This window comes from Dendrobates tinctorius, unplaced genomic scaffold, assembly GCF_039654945.1.
Source record: "Dendrobates tinctorius isolate UK_male_01 unplaced genomic scaffold, ASM3965494v1 ptg000011l, whole genome shotgun sequence".
NCBI lineage: Eukaryota > Metazoa > Chordata > Amphibia > Anura > Dendrobatidae > Dendrobates > Dendrobates tinctorius.
In genome coordinates, this window is record NW_027361679.1 from 65169673 (window position 1) to 65187884 (window position 18212).

The 18212-nt window shown below is 46.2% G+C and overlaps 1 protein-coding gene across 1 annotated transcript in view; it reads right to left on the reverse strand.

The window, feature by feature from the left end:
* FGF5 (fibroblast growth factor 5) overlaps positions 1 to 18212 on the reverse strand; it is a 224469-nt gene that overhangs the window by 142945 nt on the left and 63312 nt on the right. The window lies entirely within an intron of this gene.

Here is an 18212-nt window from a genome sequence, read left to right on the forward strand (position 1 = left end):
TGAGCAGTACAGGGTCGGCCGGGGAAGTGTGCGATATGCTTGCGGACGTGCGTAGCGTGCTGTTACGCCTGGAGCGGGGCTTTGTCGGTTCTTCGCCGGTAGCAGCGTGGGTCGGATTGTGGGGTCCGCGGGTCAGTGCGGTCTAGAGTTGGGCCCCCGCTTCAGCGAACTTGGAAGGTTGAGTATGTTGTAATATTTTCGCTGCTGGCTCTGGAGACGTTTAATTTAGACAAAAGCAAAAAGGAGGAAGCAGAGGGGAGAGGGAGGTAAAGTGCAGGTGGTGTTTGATTCCTCAGACGTTTGTGAATTGGCAGCAAGCTTTTGGCGAGCGTTGTTGGGGAACAGGCCCCTGACGATTGCTCGGCGCCTTTTTGTTATCTGGACGATATAGGTGAGGCTTACAGAGTGTATGGTAGTCAGGGTGGCGGAGATATGACGAGCAATTCCGTCAGAGGACGGCTGTTCGTCCGGCTATTCGCTGGGACCAGAAAGATATTGGTTTGTGGATGCGTGTGAGAGCGCACGATAAGTTTGGGAGCTCCTTTCATGGGGGGGATGGAAGCCTCAGCCAGAGGTAAGCACAAGGCTGGTGTTGGCTGGCAGTTTAATGATGGCCAGTGTAAGTTCGGGGCTAATTGTAATTCAAACACCTCTGCTCTAATTGTAATGGAGCCTCACATTGAGAGTCAAAGTGTTTCAAACAAGGGAAGTCTAGAGCTGGGTGCGGGAATTCGCAAGGGGGAGACTCCTGTGAATCTGGAATGGATGGCTCCCTATCTAAATAGGTACCCTGATAGGGAAAGTGCGGGTTTGTTGTATTCAGGTTTTACGGAGGGTTTTCACATTCCGAGTCCTCCGTTTGAAATCTCGTTAGTTTTGAAAAAATTGCGCTCAGCTTTGGAGCATTCTGCAGTCGTTTCTGAGAAACTCATAAAAAAAAAAAGAAAAGAGGTTTTGTTGGGCCGCATGGTGGGCCCTTTCGTTTACAAGCCCCTTCTTTTCAGATTTGGAGGTTTCCCCTTTGGGGGCTGGTTCCGGAGAAGGAGCCGAATAAGTTTCGGCTCATTCAACATTTGGCTTACCAGTGTGGGAGATCGATTAACGATGGTATTGATCCGGAGTTTCGTTTGGTGGTATATTCTTTGCTTGACGAGGTGGCTCGGTGGGTGCTTGAATGTGGTCGTGGTGCCCTTATGGCAAAGACTGATGTCGAATCCACTTTTCGTTTACTACCAGTTCATCCTGACAGCGTGATGCTGCTGGGCTGTTTTTGGGAAGGCGTTTTTTTATAGATAGGTGTTTTACTTATGGGTTGTTCGTTGTCCTGTGCGTATTTCGAGGTGTTAGTTCCTTTCTTGAGTGGGTTGTGTGCGACGTTTCCGGTTTCGACTCGGTATTCATTATTGCACGATTTCCTGTGTGTTTGGCCGGCTGATTCATCGCGTTGTCTCAGGAATTTGAAAGCCATTGAGTGGGTGGCGGATCACTTCGATGTCCCGTTAGCGCCCGGGAAAACGGAGGGTCCTAGCACGTGTTTGCGTTTCCTGGTGATCGTCATCGATACAGTTGGGGAGTTCTGGTTGCCTGAGGACAAGCTGGTGGATTTGTGGTCTGATGTGGTCCGAGCACGTCGCTCGAGTAAAATATCGTGGCGCGATCTTTAGTCGCTGTTGGGGAGCTTGACTTTGCTTGTCGGGTTATGCCGAGGGGTAGGGTTCTTTCGCGTAGGTTGGCTAGCGCTACTGCGGGGATTCGGACTCCCCACCATTTTTTGTTGGGTTGTCGGCGGAGCTTAGGGCCGATTTGCGATCTGGGAGTCCTTTTTGGAAGAGTACATCGGTCGTTTTTTGGTAATGGCGGAGGTGGTAGGTAACGATGCATTGGTATTGTTGCTGGACGCGGCTAGCGGGGTAGATTTTTGGTGCCGATGTCAGGGGCAATGGTGTGCGGCTCCTTGGCCTGACACGTGGGTTTTGGCCGGTCTGGTGTGCAACATCATGTTATTGGAGATTTTTCCGATGCTAGTGGTGGTACGTTTGTGGGGGCGGGATTTCAGGAACCTGCGTGTGCGTTTTTATTGCAACGACGTGGGCGTTGTGAGTGCGATTAATGGTCTTACCGCATCGTCCCCTCCAGTCGTTCGAGTTTTGCAACAATTGGTGCTATTGTGTTTGTTTTTGAATGCACTTGTGACCACGGTGCACGTGCTTGGCGTAAGGAACGGGTTAGCTGACTCTCTCTTGTTCGCAGCGGGATTGTTTTCGTTCTTTGGCTCCGGAAGCAGTGATTGATGGGCTAACTTGTCCGAGGGAGCTGGGGAGGGTGGCTTACGGACTGCAGAGTCGCTGATTGAATTGTCTCTGGCACCTAGAACTTGGGAGGCTTACCGGGCAGTGTGGCGGATGTGGGGTAGAGGTCCTTGCGGCTCGTCAAACTAGTTGGGTCGGGCTTGATCAGGAGGGATTGTTGTTGTCCTGGTTGGGGCGAGGTGCGAGCGAGGGTTGGTCGCGTGCAAAGGTAACGCGCTTGTTAGCAGGTTTGTCTTTTGGTTTTCGGTTGCGCGGGAGCAGTGTTTTGACGTATACAATTCTTGGTCAAACAGGCGGCGAAAGGTTTCCGCCGTTTCAGAGGTGGGGGTGATTTAAGACGGCCTGTATTGTTTAATCTGCTGGAGCAATTGGGTCAGGTTCTTGAGTCGGTCTGTTCGGATCGATGGATGGTTGTGTTGTTTCGCCTGGTCTTCTCGTTTGCATTTTTTGGGGCATTGCGGGTTGGGGAGCTTGTGTCGCCTAATAAATGTCAATGGGTGGCTTGTTAGTCAGGTGTACGGTATTGACCTCACAGGGGGTTGAATTCTGGCTGCGAAGGTCTAAAGCGGTCCAGCCTGGTAGAGGCCGGCGAGTTTTGTTGGGTGGCGTGTCGGGTTCTGTACTGTGCCCAGTTTAGTGTTTGCGTAGTTTTTGGGAGCTTCATCCCAGTTTGAGCGGATCCTTGTTGTGCCACGCAGACGGGGGTAGTTTTCCCGGTATCAGTTGGGCGCGGTTTTTCAAAAATCCCTTTGGTGTTGGGGGATAGATGATTCTCGCTTTGCTTCGGCATCACGTGTTTTGGGTCCCTCTTTAGTACAGCGCATTGGTGGGTGGAGGTCTAATCGGAGCCGTAGTTGTGTTCGGCCTTGATTTGACAAAGGGGGGGTGGTTTGGTTGATAGTGGCCATGGGGTCGAACTGGTGTTGAGTGGATTGGGTACAATTTCTGCTGTATGTTTTTCTGTTAATGTTGTTTTTGCGTGTCAGGTGCTGGACCGCTGCTGGTTTGGATTTTGGTCACTCCTTCGTATATTGGGGAGCATTGCGAGCCAATGTGAGGAACGAAGGCAGACAGCTGGGGATTCCCAGGACTGTGGTGGTGGTGCGGTGGCTCGGTTTCAGGGGCCTGGTGTGGCGAACGGTGTTGCCAGAAGTCCACGAGTGCGTTCGGTTGGACTGGGCACCAGATGTTCTCATTATTCACGATGGGGGGTAACGATCTGGCGGTTCGGCCTTTTCGGGAGTTGGTCAAGGACATTAAGCAGGATTGCTTATGGTTGTGGTTGATGTATCGGGAGATCACTATTGTGTGGTCTGAGATTGTGCCACGCAGGCGTTTGTGGTCTAGGAGATCATTGGAGAGGTTAATCGGGCCAGGAAAAAGTTAACAGAGCGGTGTCTGTTTCTATTGTTAGAAATGGGGGTGTTGCCGTGCGGCATTTCAATTTGGAAAAGGGCGAGGGTGATTTTGGTTGGTGGACGGGATCCATTTAAATGCGGTGGGTTCCGATATTTGGGCCCTCGCCCTTCAGGATGGTATAGAGAAGGCCGTCGCATGGCAGGTTGGGGGGTCTCGGGTTATTGAGGTGTTCAAGGCCCCCTCGTTGTGGCGGTTTTGGAGGAGGGGGAGTCCTTGAAGTCGGTGGAAATTGTTTTTTGGAGACTCGGTGTGTTGGGTCTCCTCCGTTAAAAGGTATGCTGGTCGTGATCTGGTGAAAGGTGGATGGGGAGTTTCCGTCGGAAGTAGGCGGATCTCCAAGTAGTTCGTGGACAATATCTATTGGTGTGCTGGTGCTCCTGAGCCTGTGGGGTAACGGCTGGGAGCAAATGGAAGGGGGTTGTTCACAGTATTTTGGATTACTTCACCATGATCTTTGTGGCTTCAAGGACTCCTCCTTTCAGTGTTCAAGTCATTGTACTTATGATATTTATGATACAGTGTTTATTGTTGTTTTGTTGGTTTAATAAAAGGCTGCTGTGGCCATAAAAATTCCAAAGAAAATACTTGTGTCCGTGTCTTAGTTGGTGCTGGTGAGGTTTTGGGGTTTTTCCATGGTCACGCGGGGGTAACGGGGAAAGCCAGGATGCTTGGTCTCCCCTGAGGTAAACCACTGGACAATACCAACGTCATGACTATTGGGCGTGATAACACAGTTTTGTGGCATGCTGGATATTTTCCAGCATGGTACACAATTGTGTTATCATGCCAACAGTGAGTGCATTGTGTATTGTATTGCTGTATTATGCCGCATTGACTATTGTCCCTGATGACACTGTTGTGTTTCCTGCTAGATATATTCTAGCATGAAACATAAAGAATCATAGAATCATAGAATCGTAGAGTTGGAAGGGACCTCCTGGGCCATCTGGTCCAACCCCCTGCTCAAAGCAGGATTCGCTAAATCATCCCAGTCAGATGTCTGTCCAGCCTCTGTTTGAAGACTTCCATTGAAGGAGAACTCACCACTTCTCGTGGCAGCCTGTTCCACTCATTGATCACTCTAACTGTCAAAAAGTTTTTTCTAATATCTAATCTGTGTCTCCTCCCATTCAGTTTCATCCCATTGCTTCTAGTCTTTCCTTGTGCAAATGAGAATAAAGTTGATCCTTCTACAATGTGACAGCCCTTTAGATATTTGTATTTGTATTTGTATTTGTAACAGTGTTATCATGGTCAACAGTGTCTGCATTGTGTATTGTATTGCTGTATTGTGCCGTATTGACTATTGTCCCTGACGACACTGTTGTGTTTCCTGCTAGATATATTCTAGCAGGAAACATAATAGTGTTATCATGGTCAACAGTGTCTGCATTGTGTATTGTATTGCTGTAATGTTGTCATGGTTAGGACATGGTTAATGTCCTGGTTTCTCAGGGTTAATTTTGCTGGCCTCTCTTTGGATCTGGGAGGGGTATTTATACTCACTCCAGACTAGGATTCCCTGTCAGCTGTACTGTTATTCTGGCTGTGTGTCTGACCCTTTCAGTTTTTTTTTTCCTCTGAGGGAAAAAAAAAAAGTGTGTTATCCTCATGGATCCCATACAAGCTTTGGCTGTTCAGGTCAAGCACCTGACCCAAATGTTCCATAAACTCAATGTAGAACAGCGCACAATGGCCCATACCAAGCAACAGTTGGTGGTTACTGTGCAGGGGGCTGTCGATGCAGGGGCTACTAGTTCTGGGGTAGAGATGTGCCATTAGCATCCGCCGAATCTCCGGTCAAATTGCCAGACCCTTTCTCAGGAGATAAAATGGAGTTCAGGTCTTTCAGAGAAGGATGCAAGCTTTTTTTTTCTCTAAGGCCCCGCTCCTCCGGGGACAAGTTCCAGAGGGTGGGGGTCATCATTTCTCTACTTTGGGGGGCTCCGCAAGCATGGGCTTTCTCTCTGTCTTACTCTGCTTCTGAACGTATGTCAGTGAACTTGTTCTTTGAGGCTCTGGGGCACATCTATGACGAGCCTGATAGAGTGCGTCTGGCAGAAGATATAGTGATGAGTGTGACACAGGGGAGGCATTCTGCTGAATGGTTCTGCTCAAAGTTTAGACGTTGGTTGTCCAAAGTATCCTGGAATGACACCGCCCTGAGGGGGTTGTTTCGCAGGGGCCTGTCTGACCGTCCGCAGGATGCTCTGGCATTACATCCGCCTCCTGATACCCTGGAGGATGCCATGATGCAGGTGGTCCGTATGGACTGGATACTCCATGCTAGAGGAATGATGCAACAAGAGTCTCCCTTGTACCCCAAATTGTGTGACACTGCACCTGTATCTGAGCCCATGGAGGTTGGGTCAGTCTCGGTTAAGGAGAAAGAGAGAAGGCACCATAGAGACAACCTACTATGCTTTTACTGTGGAGCCTCTGGACATTGGAAAAGGAATTGCCCCTCCTGCCCTTCTTCAGAGAAACCATCAGAGAAACGACTGATTCTGGGCAACAATCGAGGAGGTTGTCCAGACTCCCAGGTACATTTTGTTTCACGTACAAAGATGGTGCTCCAGATTGAATTGGAACTTGCTGGCGGTCCTGTTATGACCACCGTCTTTGTTGACTGTGGTTCCTCCATTATTCTGATCGATGCCTAAGTTGTGACTCTTAATAAGATAGGGACAGTCAGGTTAAAAGACACTGTTAAAATTGTGGCCTTGGATTCATCCCCTTACCTGGGATGGAATTTGCTTTATGTCTGAAATTTTTTCTATGAAAGTGGGTTCCACTCACATAGAAAAGTTAAGTTATTTCATTATGAATAATCTGCCTGCAGGACTGGTATTGGGGATGCCCTGGCTGCAACGCCACAATCCTCTCATTGATTGGGTGAAGGGGGAGATCATCAGATGGGGATGTAATGATAATGGCTTGTGTGGTGACCAGGTTCCTTTGGTCAATCCGATAAAATCTGTATCTGTGTCGTCTTTCGGTCTGGAGGGTATTCCGGAGTACCTGAGAGACTTTCAAGACGTGTTTTCCAAAAGTGAGGCTGAGGCGCTCCCACCACATAGACCATATGATTGTGCTATCGATTTAATACCTGGAGCAAAATTACCCAAGGCTCGTTTATTTAATTTGTCCGGGCCTGAGCGCCAAGCTATGAAAGAGTACATCAAAGAGAGCCTTCGCAAGGGGCATATTCGGCTATATCGGTCTCACCCGTGGCAGCGGGGTTTTTCTTTGTAAAGAAAAAAGATGGTGGGTTGCGACCGTGCCTCGACTTTCGGGAACTGAACAAAACTACTGTTAAGAACACATACTGTTATGAATGGGTCACCGAGGAGGAAAAAGCAAAACAAGCTAAGCCTCAGAAAACCAGAGTGGTTGGTAACTATGCAGATTGCAGATCCCTGATCTTACCACACAACTAGCAGTAGCCGTGGAGCGTGCCTACGATGAACCTAGACGCCTCATCACGGCTGGAGGACTACATAAGCCTAAAGCAAGAAAAGGGAAAACCAACTGCCCCAGAGCAGACCCCAAAGGAATAGATAGCCCCCACACATGTATTGACGGTGAAACAAGATGAAGGCACAAACACAGGCAGGAAAATAGGCTGAGCAAATGATGCCGCCCAAACTAACTAGACAGGAAAGGAAAGAGAAGACTGTCTGCAACCTGCAAAAAACTCTACAAAAAATAATGTCCAACACTTCTGATAGCAAAATTAACCCTGAAGTCAGTAGACTTCTCCCACTATATCAGTACTCTGAAATATTCTGAGACAGTGCAAAAAGAGACCGAACTAGTAAGGGACAAAAAGCCAATTGGCAAAATACTGATAAATAAGAGTGGAAATTCAGCTCAACCTCCAGCCGGGGCTGGCAGACCACACAAAAAACTGAGTAGACCAACAAAATCAAGTGTGAACATTAGCAGAAAAACTTAGCTTTAGATGACTGGAACAGAGCTGAAAACCAAGAGCTGACAAGCCAGAAGGAATCACCAGCAACTGAATAGGGCGTCGGCTGTCTTAAATCCAATCTGAGAATCCTGAGATCCAATCGTCATCCTCATTCTCAGGTGGCAGATCTCCACCGATCAAACCAGCCGCACCACCTCCTGTCACCACCAGAGGGAGTCCAGAAGGGGAACTCACAACTGGTGAACCAGAGAATGAACTCACAACAGTACCCCCCCTTGAGGAGGGGTCACCGAACCCTCATCCACGCTACCAGGCCGATCAGGATGGGCCCGGTGAAAAGCACGAACCAATCTATTGACATGAATATCGGAGGCAGAGACCAAAGAATTATCCTCCTGACCATAACCCTTCCATTTGACCAAATACTGGAGTCTCCATCTAACCAAACGAGAATCCAATATTTTCTCTACCTCATATTCCACATTGCCTTCGACCAACACAGGGTCAGGAGGTGCTGCCATAGGAACCACTGGCTCAACAAACCTCTTCAACAGAGATTTGTGAAATACGTTATGGATCTTGAACGTAACTGGAAGAGCCAATCGAAGCGAAACAGGATTAAGAATTTCCAAAATCTTATAAGGACCAATAAATCTTGGCTTAAATTTAGGAGATGTAACCTTCATAGGAATATTCTTAGACGACAACCAAACCATATCACCCACTTTAAACCGGGGACCAATGGTCCTATGCTGGTTGGAAAATTGCTGGGCCTTTTCCTGAGAGAGTGACAACTTATCCTCCACTTGGTCCCATATCTGCTGCATTCTCTTAACCACAGTATCCACACCTGGGCAGGACGAAGATTCCACTTGCCCTGAAGAGAATCGAGGATGAAACCCAAAATCACAGAAAAAGGGTGACATCAAAGTGGCAGAACTAGCTCTGTTGTTCAGTGCGAATTTGGCCAAGGGCAAAAATGAGACCCAATCATCCTGATCAGCAGATATACAGTGGGGAAAAAAAGTATTTAGTCAGTCAGCAATAGTGCAAGTTCCACCACTTAAAAAGATGAGAGGCGTCTGTAATTTACATCATAGGTAGACCTCAACTATGGGAGACAAACTGAGAAAAAAAATCCAGAAAATCACATTGTCTGTTTTGTTTTCATTTTATTTGCAAGAACTATCTTTTCTGGGTATAATTGTGTCCGGGGAGGGATTCCGTATGGATCCAGGGAAGGTTCAGGCCATTACCGATTGGGTGCAGCCTCATGACCAGAAGGGGTTGCAGCGATTTATGGGCTTCGCTAACTATTATAGGAAGTTCATTAAAGGGTTCTTGCAGGTGGTGAAACCCTTGATGGACCTCTCTCTTAAAGGGGCAGATGTAAAAAATTGGTCCGTGGCCGCAAAAGATTCCTTCCTTACATTAAAGAAGTGTTTTACCCAGCTCATGTGTTGGTACAACCCGATTCGTCAAGATCTTTTATCATCAAGGTCGACGCTTCGGAGGTGGGGGTGGGGGCAGTATTGTCACAGGGCCCCTCTATCCTGACTAACCTAAAACCCTGTGCTTTTTTCTCTAAGAAGTTCTCTTCGGCCGAGAGAAACTATGATGTCGGTAACAGGGAATTGTTAGCGGTTAAATTGGCCTTCGAAGAATGGAGGCATTTTTTGGAGGGGGCCGCTCATCCCATTACGGTCATCATTGATCATAAAAACCTGGCGTATATCGAGTCTGCTAAGAGACTGACCCCCAGACAGGCTCGGTGGGCACGTTTTTACCATCACGTTCCGACCAGGGTCTAAAAATGTAAAGGCGGATGCCTTATCCCAAAGTTTTGACTCTGTGTCCCCTCCAGAACCTCCTTCCTCCATTCTTCAACCGGGAGTGGTTGCAGCCGAAATCTCCTCTGAGTTACACAAAGAGATTTTGGAAGAACAAGCACAAGCTCCCAGGAATAAACCCCCAGGTAAATTGTTTGTACCCGAACAATTCCGTCTCACACTCCTTCAAGAATTTCATGATTCTGTGTTAAGTGCACACCCTGGTATTGCAGCTACCCAGGGGGCAGTAGCTAGGGGTTTTTGGTGGCCCTCTATGGGTACTGATATAAAAAGGTCTGTAAATACTTGGGGGGTGTGCGCTCGCTCTTAAAGCTCTCAGGTCCGGCCGGCCAGGGAATTGGTGCCTTTGCCAATTCCGGATAAACCATGGACACACCTGTTCATAGACTTTACCACTAATCTTCCATTCCATCTTCCAAGGGCAACTCAGTGGTATGGGTAGTGGTTGATAGATTTTCAAAGCAAGCCCACTTTGTGCCATTACCTGCGTTACCATCTGCTGAAACCTTGGCCCGCTTGTTTATACAGCACATTGTTCGGTTGCATGGAGTACCTGTGAACGTGGTGTCGGACAGGGGTGTGCAATTTGTGGCCAGGTTTTGGAGAGCATTTTGTATGAAGTTGGGAGTCACGTTGTCATTCTCCTCTGCCTATCACTCAGAATCCAACGGACAGACTGATCGCACCAACCAGTCTTTGGAGCAGATTCTGAGGTGCCTGGCCTCCTCCAGACAGGAAGACTGGTTTGAGGTATTACCCATGGCAGAATTTGCACTTAACTGTTGTATTAATCAGTCTACCAGAAAGTCTCCCTTTCAGGTCAATTATGGGTTTGTTCCGCAGTTTGGGGAATTTTCCTGTATGGATTCGGATTGCCCTTGTGCCGAGGGGTTGGTAGAACAGTTAAAAACCCTCTGGAGAGAGGTGCGGGGAACATCTCCAAAGCCCAGAAGAGGTACAAACATTTTGCAGACAGGGGGAGGGGGTTGGGTCCTGCGTTAACTGTGGGGGAAAAAGTCCGGTTGTCCATCCGTAACATCAAACTGAAGATAACCTCTATGAAGTTGGGCCCCAAATTTATTGGCTCATACAAGATTGTAGAGGTGATCAACTCGGTGGCATACAGATTACAGTTGCCCACCTCCTTCAAAATATCTAACGTCATCCACAGGTCCCTATTAAAGCCTGTGGGGACAGTTAGAGAAGATCCCTCATCCGTGGCTCCACCAGTATTGGTAGAGGGTCAACTGGAGTACGAGGTAGGGCACATCATTGATTCACGGTGGGTGTGCCGGAGACTTCAATATCTTATTTATTGGAAGGGATATTCCGTTGAGGATCGGTCATGGTTTCCAGCCAGTTTGGTGCACGCTGATCGACTGGTGCGGCCTTTTCATGCCAGATACCCTGAGAAACCTGGGGGTCCAGTGGCCCCCCATTAAGAGGGGGGTACAGTCATGGTTAGGACATGGTTAATTTCCTAGTTTCTCAGGGTTAATTTTGCTGGCCTCCCTTTGGATCTGGGAGGGGTATTTATACTCACTCCAGACTAGGATTCCCTGTCAGCTATACTTTTATTCTGGCTGTGTGTCTGACCCCCTGGTGTGCGTGTACACTGCATTGCTTGTTTGATTCCCATGTATGACCCGGTCTGTTCCCTCACGCTGTTCTCTGTCTCACGTTTTGGTATTATTGTCTTCATGGTTCTGACCTCCTGGCTTGGCTATTGTTACTCCATTACCGTTTTCCCCTATTGTACCATCCATTCTGGTTTTCTGATCTATTGCTACATCCTGACTATCCGCTCTGTCTAAACCCTTTGGTACTGTCCTACTATCTCGTGCTTTGACCCCGGCTTGATCTGGTTTCCATCTCCCTGTCTATGCCCCTTCGTAACTTGTCCCGTAGTTACCTTTCTAGAAGTTTCCCTGCAGCTCCTAGCTCTGTGGAGCTTAGGCCACACCCCCAGCAGTCACGTGCTTTAGGTCCTGATAGTCTGAAGCACGCATCATCAAGGCTGCTGGCTCCACAGTTATTTTTGAGCACTGTTTTTGTACTCAGGACACGCGCACTGGCTCAGTGCTCAAGTGCAGTGCGGTGTTCCTGACAAGTGTGCCACATTGACTATTGTCCCTGATGACAGTGGTGTGTTTCCTGCTAGATATATTCTAGCAGGAAACACAATTGTGTTATAATGGCCAACAATCCTTGCGTTGTCCATTGAATTGTTTTGTGATGATGCATTGAATGTTTGCCACCTTCACTCCGGTGTGTGATAATACAGATTTTGCATTGTTTAATTTTTTTTCCTTTGTTTTTCCCACAGTGAACAAAGTCAGAACCCGTTGGCACTCGATGAAGGACCGCTTCAACAGGGATGTTCGTGCTGAGGGACAGGTTCGCAGTGGTTCAGCGGCAAGGACTTTTTAAAGTCCTTATTATCAGAAGGTTTTTTTTGGGGATTATCAATCAAAAACAGTGTGATTTTTTTCAGCCTGATTACATACAAACACCATTGTTTCATGCATTACCTAAAACACATAAGTCCATTTTCCACCCCCACCACGCCCAATAGTGTCAGGTATTAACTCGTTGACTGAGCATCTTGGCGAGTGGTTAGATGACAGGTTAAAACCAATTTCGTACCGATCACCTAGTTATATCAGGGACTCCAAGCATGTTTTGAATCTGGTACATAATCTTGAATGGTCTGAGAATTATCAATGGCTGACATGTGACATTGCATCCCTATATTCCTCAATTCCTCACAGTTTGGCTCTTATGGCTTTAAGAGACCAACTTGACAAATTTTCTTGCTATACCCCAGATCACCAGGATTTTATCATCAGTGTTACAAATTTTCTTTTGAAAAATAATTATTTTATGTTTCTTAAGAAATTTTATTTACAGATTCAAGGTTGTGCAATGGGGGCCAAATTTAGCCCCTCCCTGGCTATTACTTTTATGAATTGGTTTGAACAACAGTATATATATATAGTGATTTAAATCCTTTTTTGGATAGCATCTATATTTATACACGTTATATTGATGATGTCCTGGTGATCTGGAGGGGTGACAAAATTGAAATTAGTGCATTTATTGCATATCTTAATAACAATCCCTGCAATATGACTTTCGGTTTTGAACAAAATCCACACACTATTTCCTTTTTGGATCTTCAACTCACGGGTAATTCCCATGAGAAAAGTATCAGCTGTGGTCTATATAGGAAACCAGTGTGAGGAAATTCCCTCTTACATTCAGCAAGCAATCATCCGAAGCATATTATTAATAATATCCCCACTGGAGAATATATTAGAGCTAAACGCTGCTGTACAACAGAGGCTTTATATTCTGCTGAATGCCAAATTATTGATAAACGTTTTTTATGAAGAGGATATAAAAAACCAATATTGGAGAATGTCAAGAGAAAAACTAATATGTGGAGTAGGGAGGATTATTTAAGGGATAGTGTACACACACAGAATTTGCATATTTCTCCGGTTCCTGAAATAGTTTTTTCTACTACATACAGTAATCAATTTAACAAGATAGTGGCAATTTTAAAGAAGTACCTTCCCATTCTAAATGCTGACCCCACTATACAGAACATTTTTTCAAAGGGTGTTAAATTTGTATCAAAATGTGGGGTTACTATTGGCAACTATCTTTCACCCAGTGATCACTCGTCTAATAGGATTTTTCATAGGGAAGCCCAATCCACATGGCTTGCCACGCTCGGCTCATATCGTTGTGGCCATAAAACATGTGGTGCCTGCAAATATATGGTTAATTCCAAAAATTTTTCTTTATTTCAGACAAATAAGACCTATGATATAAACTTCTCATGAATTGTAGTAGTACTAATTTGGTGTACCTCATTTGCTGCGAACAATGCCGTCTGCAGTACGTGGAATACACCACGCGTTCGCTTCGTAAACGTTTATCGGAGCATATTTATGATGCCCAAAATTGTACCACACGTACTCCCTCGGGTGCATCTCGACATGTTTTGCAAATGCATGAGGGTGATGTATCTAATTTAAAAGTTATGGATATTGATAAACCAAATTTAAAATTCAGAGGAGGTAACATAATATATGAATTACGTAAATGTGAGGCGAAATGGATTCTGTGTTTGCAGACAAGAATGCCTGGCGGCTTAAATCTGAAAAATGATCTAAGTTTTTTATATTGAAAGAAAAGGGGAATAGAATTGAAAACGCATGAGACCCATGCGTTTTTTTTTTCTTCTCATGCGTTTTCAATTCGGTTTATAATATATACTGGGTTGATTGCCTTTATAAGTAGATGGTTTGATGGTACTTTTTGCAAGCATATGATTCTTTGAGTATATTAGCGGTTCACATTGAGTTAATTCATCAGGTTCATACTGATTTGTCTTCAGTTCCTAGCAAAGGATATATGGTTGGGAATTTTTAGTATGTGGTCATTATGAGTAAGACTCTGTTGAGTCGAAACGCGTAAATGCCTGTCTTCACCATGGTTTTTTAACCTGTATCCCGCTTTTGGATTTTTATGAAGATTTCTCAATAAGATTTCTATTTTTATGTAAGAAGATGTGCTGGAATATTTGGATTTTTGCAACAAACACTCAGTCTGCATCCGCAATGACCATGAGTACTGTAGAAAAGTACTTTTTTGTAGTTGTAGTACTCCGAGCCTGTTCTTTTGGGTTTGATTATCCGTATGTGTTTCCCATCCACCGCTCCCAAACAGTTGGGGAAATTGCAGACTGTCCAGAATTTTTCTGCTATATCCATCCACTTTTCGGAGGTGGGCAGGGGCATAAATTCTGGACAGAGAACGTTCCACAAAGCACGGCAGGTGTCTGCAACAATTCCCGACAAGGTGGATATTCCAATCCGGTACTGGAAGTGGAGTGAAGAGAGGCTCTCTCCAGTAGCCAGGAATCTGTGAAAAAGAGAAAGAACAAAAATTAATATTTATGTATATGGTTTTTTAAAGCATAAAAAACGGGCATAAAAATAATTCTGCAGCCTCTTGTTTAGTACATGGTAGAACAATAATTCTGCCAGCTTTGGAATAGTACTTGTCAGAACAAAGAAAATTATGCAGGCATTGGTTTTGCAATATACGTACCGTAATGTGACCAGGAGCCGTTCCTCAGGAGGAATCACATGACGGAGCTGTGTGTCCTGTCTCCAGATGGATTGTTGAACAGGAGCAAGTAAATCCCTGAAGCTTTGTTGGGACATCCGGGTATAGTCATTAAATTTCTCCGGGTTTGCCTGGAGCTCGCTGTAGAGGGTGTGGTACACTCCACGGCTCTCCCGGAGTTCAATAATCGGATGTATCCACAAACGCCCTCGCTGCCATCTTCGCTGTCTCTCTCTCCCTTTGTTGATGGCAAGCAAATGCTCATGCAGTTCAGATCCATGTTGACAAGAGAAAAAGCAAGCAAATGTGAAGAATTCGGCTGTAAACAGGGTCTATATAAAGAATTCCCATAACACACGCCCACTGATGTCCCATTGGTGAAGTCTGTTGCAAAAATTTTTCAAGGATTTTTCTCCTGTGAAATGTGACACCTAGGACAACCCATGTGCATAAAAAACGCAAACGCATAGAATAACGCTTGAAATCGCATACAAACGCTGTTTTTTTGTCGTCATGCGCACGCTGATGCGACAAAATATCACAGCGTTTACAAGCATTTGCAAGTGTTTTTTATATGCGTTTTATGTGCGCTCGAAATGCTGTGCAAAACGGCACAAATGTGAACTTAGCCTTAGTGAGTGGATGTGAAAAGGGCAGTCCACAGGAGATGTCCTCACAATCAGATTTTGAGCTACTGCAAGGAACAGTGGGCAAAGATTCCCAATTCTTTATGTGCCTACCGAAAAAGACTGAATGCTGACATAAATTCAATGGGTAGCTCAACACAGTTAAAGTTAAAAGGTGGACATATTTATGCAACACGTTATTTTAATTCTTTATTTTTCTTTTTTCACCTAAAAAGATTCCAGTTTATTTTTCAATTGAATTGTACAGATTATTGGTGACATTAAAGGTGGAAAAAGTTCTGGAACTATTCTTTTTAGTATGTCTTTTTTTAAATGACAAAAACCTTGTATTTTAAAGTGTACACGAGGACTTTGTATATCCATTGTACAACTGCATGTGTACATATATATACAATGGGGGAAGTAAGAATTTGATCCCTTGCTGATTTTGTAGGTTTACCCACTGACATGAAGACATGAACAGTCTAAAATTTTAAGGGTAGGTTAATTTTAACATTGAGAGACAGAATATCAAAAATAAAATCCAGAAAATCACATTGTATACATTTTTCGTATTTTTCGCTTTATAAGACGCACCTGATTATAAGAAGCACCCCTAAATTTGGTGAAGAAAAACAGAATTTTTTTTTTATGTTAAATGGAGGTGTGTCTTATAATGCCAGTGTCCGTCTTTTAAATCATATATATATCTGTCCCTCATCCTGGTATCTATATAACCCCCATCCTTGTACATGGCCCCCTTGTGCTGGCGCTCCCCCATCAAATCCTGGATATGTCCCCCCGGTCACTATATGCTCCTCTGCTGATGCTGACATGCACATGGCCCCCGTCCCTATATTCCCCCCTGCTGGCATGCACACAGCCCCATCCCTATATTTTTCCCTGCTGGCATGCACACAGCCCCCCGTCCCTATATCTCCCCTTCTGGCATGCACATCCCCCCATCCCTATATCCCCCCACGGCATGCATACGGCCCCCCTATCCCTATATCCTCCCTGCTGGCATGCACATGGCCCCCCCATCCCTTTATCCCACCTGCTGGCATGCACACAGCCCCCCGTCCCTATATCCCCCCTGCTGACATGCACACCACCCCCACGTCCCTATATCTCCCCCTGCTGGTATGCATATGGCCCCCGTACCTATATCCCCCTGCTGGTATGCACACGGCCCCCCATCCCTACAGTATATTCCCCCTGCTGGCATGCACACAACCCCCCCATCCCTATATTCCCCCTGCTGGCATGCCCACGGCTCCCCCATCCCTATATTCCCCCCTGCTGGCATGGACATGGCTCCCCATCCCTATATTCCCCACTGCTGGCATGAACATGGCTCCCCATCCCTATATTCCCCACTGCTGGCATGGACACGGCTCCCCCATCCCTATATTCCCCCCTGCTGGCATGGACACGGCCCCCCCATCCCTATATTCCCCCCTGCTGGCATGGACACGGCCCCCCGTCCCTATATTCCCCTCTGCTGGCATGGACACTGCCGTCCCCATCCCTTTATTCCCCTCTGCTGGCATGAACATGGCCGTCCCCGTCCCTATATTCCCCACTGCTGGCAAGCACATGATAAAATAACAAACAGTTAACTCACCTTCCGATGATGGTTCCGTGCTCCCAGCTCCCTCACGGCTCTTTCTGTGCCTGTGCTGACATCCAGGAGCTGCTCATACAGGCATTTCATTGTAGCTTCAGGACCTTCCATCACATGACCGCAGTGCTGCACACTGGGAGTCACGCTACCCCAGGTCCTATTGGCACAGACACAGGAAGAGCCAGGGGGAGCTGGGAGCATGAAGCCATCATCAAAAGGTGACTATAGTGACAGGGCAGTGGGGGGAGAGTGCAGGCACATGCAATATGCTCTGCTCCCCTGTCCACCAACTCGGCGCGGCTTCAGCACCGAGGTGATGGACAGTGGGTGCAGTGAATATTGCATGAGCCTAATGAGCAGGAGCACTGACCATCCGCTGTCTCTGCAGCCCACAACCAGCCCACCCCAGCCCCCTGACACCATGCCAGAGCCATCCCCCCTCCTCTACAGCACCCATTCGGATTATAAGATGCCCCCCACTTTCCCCCAAAATTTGTGGGAACAAAAGTGCTTCTTATAATCCGAAAAATACGGTATACATTTATTTGAATTTCGATGTGAGAAATAAGTATTTGATTCCTCTGGCAAACAAGACTTAATACTTGGTGACAAAACCCTTGTTGGCAAGCACAGCAGTCAGACTTTTTTGTAGATGATGATGAGGTTTGCGCACATGTCAGGAGGAATTTTGGTGCACTCCTCTTTGCAGATCATCTCTAAATTATTAAGATTTTGAGGCTTTCGCTTGGCAACTCAGAGCTTCATCTCCCTCCATAAATTTTCTATGGGATTAAGGTCTGGAGACTGGCTAGACCACTCCATGACCTTAATGTGCTTCATTTTGAGCTATTTCTTTGTTTGCTTGGCTGTATGTCTTGGGTCACTGTCTTGTTGGAAGATCCAACCATGACCCATTTTACTGTCCTGGTGGAGGTAAGGAGGTTGTCACTCAGGATTTTATGGTACATGGTTCCATCCATTCTCCCATTGATGTGGTGAAGTAGTCCTGTGCTCTTAACAGAGAAACATCCCCAAAGCATAATGTTTCTACCTCCATGCTTGACAATGAGGATGTGTTCTTTGGGTCATAGGTAGCATTTCTCTTCCTCGAAACATGGCAAGATGAGTTAATGAAAACAAGATCAATTTTTGTCTCATCTGACCACAGCACCTTCTCCCTATCACTCACAGAATTATCCAGGTTCATTGGCAAACTTCAGATGGACCTGCACCTGCACTGCAGGATTTTAAACCTTTACGGCGTAATTTATTACCAATGGTTTTCTTGGTGACTGTGGTCAGGAG